This window comes from Tamandua tetradactyla, chromosome 16, assembly GCF_023851605.1.
Source record: "Tamandua tetradactyla isolate mTamTet1 chromosome 16, mTamTet1.pri, whole genome shotgun sequence".
Lineage (NCBI taxonomy): Eukaryota > Metazoa > Chordata > Mammalia > Pilosa > Myrmecophagidae > Tamandua > Tamandua tetradactyla.
The window spans coordinates 55,167,529-55,172,564 of NC_135342.1; positions in this window are offsets into that span (position 1 = coordinate 55,167,529).

A 5,036-nucleotide genomic window follows, 5' to 3' on the forward strand; every position below is an offset into this window, starting at 1 on the left:
TTTGTATCCTCCCTCTTTTTTTCTTTGTCAGTCCTGCTAGTGGCCCATCAATTTTATTGATTTTCTAAAAGAAACAACTTTTGGTTTCATTGATTCTTTCTTTTGTTCTTTGGTTCTCCCATTCATTTAACTCTGCTTTAATCTTTGTTATTTCTATTCTTCTATTTGCTTTGGGGTTCATTTCTCAAGTTCCTGCAGATGAGCAATTAAGTCCTTGATTTTTGCTCTTTCTTGTTTTCTAATATAGGCATTCAGGACAATCAGTTTCCCTCTCAACACATCCTTTACTACATCCCATAAGTCCCGATGCTTAAATTTCATTTGTATCAAGATAGCTACTGATTTCTCTAGCAAGTTCTTCTTTGACCCACAATTTGTTTAAAAGTATGTTATTTAATCTCCATATATTTGTGAAAGTTCTCATTCTTTGGTGGTTATTGGTATCCAGCTTCATTTAACTGTGATCAGAGAAAGTGCTTTGAATAATTTCAATGTTTTTAAATTTATGAAAACTTGCTCTGTGCCCCAGCTTATAATCTATCTTGGAGAATGTTTCATGAGCACTAGAGAAGAATGTTTATCCTGGTGTTTTGGGGTGCAATGACCTATATATGTCTGTTAGTTCTTTTATTATCAAGTTGTTTAATTTGTTTCCTTGTTATCAACAATCTGTCTGGTTGTTGTATCAATAGAAGAGAGTTGTGTGTTGAAGTCTCTTACTATTAGTGTTGAAACATATATCACTCCCTTCAGTTTTGCCAATTTCTGTCTCATGTGCTTTGGAGCTCCTCAATTAGAAGCATAAACATTTATGATTATTGCTTCTTCTTGGTGAATTGTTCCTCTATTAGTATATAGTTTCCTTCTTTGTGTCTTATGATGTCTTTACATTTAAATTCTATTTTGTCTGGTATTAGTGTAGCTACTCTTGCTTTCTTTTGGTTGCTACTTACATGGAACATCTTTTTCTATCCTTTCACTTTCAATCTATTTGTATCTTTGTGTCAAAGATGAGTCTCTTGGAAGCAACATATAGCTAGATTGCATTTTGTAATCCATTCTGCCTATCTTTATCTTTTAATTGTTAAGCTTAGTGGGTTAGCATTCAAAGTTATTATTGAAAAGGCATTTCTTGAATCCACTATCTTAGCTTTTGAATTTGATTCATCAGATCTATATATTCTTTTCCCTCTTTCTCTTTTTATCTTTTAAGTTACCCTTACTGGTATTCTTTCATTCTGTGCCCTCTTCCAGACATCCCTCTCATATATATATATTTTTTCATCTGACAGTGCTTCCTTTAGTATTTCTTACAGAGCCAGTCTCTTGTTGACAAATTCTTTCAGGATTTGTTTGTCTGTGAAAATTGTAATCTCACCCTCAATTTTGAATGACAATCTGGCTGGGTACAGAATTCTTAGCTGGAAGTCTTTCTCTTTCAGGATCCTAAATATAACATACCACTGCCTTCTTACCAGTTGAGTAGTCTGACTCAGTTTTATGTAGTTACCCTTGTATGTAGTAGATGGTTTTTCTTTTGCCACTTTCAATATTTTCTACTTCTCTTCAACATTTGACGATCTGATTGGTATGTGTCTAGGGGAAGGCCTATTTGGATTTATTCTATTTGGAGTTCATTGAGCTTCTTTGATTTGTACATTTATATCCTTTATAAGGGTTGGAAAGTTTTCCCCATTATACCCTCAATTAATCTTATTGGCCATTTACTCTTCTGTTCTCCTTCTGGGACACCAGCAATTCTTACGTTTGTGTGCTTTGTTTTGTCCAACATTTCCCTGAGATCCAACTCAAAATTTTCTATCTTTTTGCCATTTGCTTTTTTGAATTTTCAAAGTCAGTTGTCCTGACCTCTAGTTCACATATTCTTTCTTCTCCCTCTTCAAATCTGCTGTTGTATGTCTCTGTTATGCTTTTTATAATTTGGCCTACAGCATCTTTAATCTCTGTGAGAGCTGTTATTTTTCTGTTTATACTTTTGAATTCCTCTTTATGCTCTTCTAGTGTCTGCTTGATCTTCTATGTGTCATTAGCCATCCCATTTACTGCATCTCCTCTGTTTTTTGTTTTTTTTTTTGGTTTTGGTTTTGGTTTGCTTTTTGTGCATGGTCCAGGAATCAGACTGGTCTCCCGCATGAAAGGCAAGCATTCTACCACTGAACTACCCATCCACCCATCCTCTGGTGTTTTAATTTGATCATTAGGATGGGCTATATCTATCTGCATCATGATATACTTAGTGATCTTCTCTTGTATTTGCAGCTTTACTTTGGTTTACATTAGAAGTTGATTTCCTTTACTGATCTACAACTTTGTATTTGCAGGATGTATGTGGGGTGCCGTGTAGGGCATAAAAGCACAGTGATGTGTTGCAGTTCAGGTATAGGCACAGGTTGGAGATGTTATACTGGTGTCTGTAATCATGAGCGCCCAGTAACAGGGAAGATGTGGCTGTGCAGGTGCATGGGTCTTGGTCCTGTATTTATTCATGTACTTATGTTGCATTACTTATTAGAGGTAGTGTAGCATGTTATTAATAGAATGACTTTAAGTTCAGATAAAACTGGTTAGAATCCTATTCCTCAAGAAGGATTGTGGGAAGATAGCAGAATAGGAAGCTCCAGGAATAAGTCTCTGAACCAGAACAACCATTAAATAAGCACTAACTGTCCGAATTAACTATTTCAAAACTATAGAGTCCTGTAGAACACTGTGCAGCATCAAGGAAAAGCAGGAGGAAGAGGTCGATAAATTATTGTAAATACCAGTGAATTGCCCTCTCCATATAGTGGTTACCATTTCCCATCTCATACATCTGCTGCAGGCAGCAGTAATGTCTATCCCTGCTAAAAAGGGACATAAAAGTCCATTTCTATGTGATCCAGAGTGAGCGTGTTTGATCACTGATCATGGCTTTCAGTCAGCTATTTCATATAAATGGTGGCCCTGCTCTGATGGTGGCTATTGTTACCACTTGTCCTGGATGAGGGTGGTGAGTGAGAGTTATGCTTCCTCAGAGTGGAGTATGAAAATTAAAGGGCGGTATTTGCTTCCTTTATCCCTTCTCCAGGTCAGTTGGGAGCTGGTCAACACTCCTTTTTTGGGTCCCTGGCTTCTTCCTCCTTAGAAAGACTGATGTACCTGTCCTCCCAAAATTTATTCTCCAGGTAAAAGCTTCTTGAGAAAATGAAATCAGTGTAAGAAATAATTGAAGTATATGGCCTGGGGCAAAGGCTTTCCAGCTTTAGGTACAGCAATGAAACCCAGGAATGGGAATTAATTAATTAATAAATAGGAATTAAAGGGATATTCAAACTCCTATAAAGAGGGGCACTCCTAAGGTCACTGGCAAGCACAAGACCAGGACAAGATGCAGACTCCAAAAAAGACAAAATGGAGCCTACACTTTGCATTCACATTAGGCTGACATTATTGATAGGCAGGCTGAACTCTGAAAAAGAGCATCAAGCAATGCAAAGCCAAAGACAGTGAAATGTCGGTTTTTTATTTTGGCTTGGTTTTGTTAACTCCTGCCAGTAGAAGACCTCTGCCATAATACTAGTTTGATACAAACTCAGGAAACAAATATCTTTGGGAATAAATCCCAGAGTTAATATTTCAAAATATTAAAAAGTACAGTATGCAACAAATGGTTACAGGACAAACAAGGAGACAGGAATGATGGCCTATCCAAGGGAAGAGGGGAAAAAAATCCTGAAAACATTAATGAATAAGACTAGACTCTGGCCATAACAGACAAAGAAAAAAAAAGATATTCAGTATGCTCAAAGGGATGAAGGAAAATACAGAGGAAGAATTAGAGGATATCAGAAAAATAATAAATGAACCATAAAAAAATCTCAAGAGGACTACTGGGTTGAAGACAACAATAATTGAAATGAAAATTTCCCGGGAAAGTTTCAACAGTAAATTTGTGTTGGCAGAAGAAAGAATCAGTGAACTTAAAGAAAAGACAATTAAAATAAGTCAGACTGAGTGGCCCAAAGAGAAAAAAAGAATTATACAAATTGAAAATAGCATGAGAGACTATATCATCAAGTGTAACCATATATAAATTGTGGGAGTCCTAGGAGGAAATAAAAGAGAGAAAGGGGCAGAAGGAATATTAAAATAACTAATGACAGCAAAATTCCCAGTCTTAGCAAATGTGAATATGCACAATCAAGAAGCCTAGAGAATGAAAAACAGGATAAACTTAAAGAGTTATATGCCCTGTCACATAGAGATCAAACTGTCAAGTGCAAAGGACAAGAAATGAGTTCTGAAAGCTGGAAGAGAGAAGTAACATGCTACATATAAGGGAGTGTCAATTAGATTTTGTTCCAATTTCTCATCAGAAACCATGGAGGTAAGAAGGTAGTGAGTTTGAATATTTGAAATACTTAAAGGAAACAATAGTCAACCAAGAATGTTTTATCTGGTGAAATTTTCTTACAAAAATGAGGGAGAATACACCTTTTTCTCAAGTGCTCATGGATCATTCTCAAAGATAGACCATATGCTGGGTCACAAAGCAAGCCTTAACAAATTTAAAAAGATTGAAATCATACACAACACTTTCTCAGATCATAAAGGAATGAAGTTGGAAATCAATAATAGGCAGAGTGCCAGAAAATTCACAAATACGTGTAGGCTCAACAACACACTCTTAAACAACAAGTGGGTCAAAGAAGAAGTTGCAAGAGAAATTAGTAAATACCTCGAGGTGAATGAAAATGAAAACACAACATATCAAAACTTATGGGACGCAGCAAAGGCAGTGCTAAGAGGGAAATTTATTGCCCTAAATGCCTTTATCAGAAAAGAAGAAAAGGCAAAAATGCAGGAATTAACTGTCCACTTGGAAGAACTGGAGAAAGAACAGTAAACGAATCCCAAAGCAAGCAAAAGGAAAGAAATAACAAAGATTAGAGCAGAAATAAATGAAATTGAAAACATGGAAACAATAGAGAAAATCAATAAGACCAGAAGTTGGTTCTATGAGAAAATCAATAAGA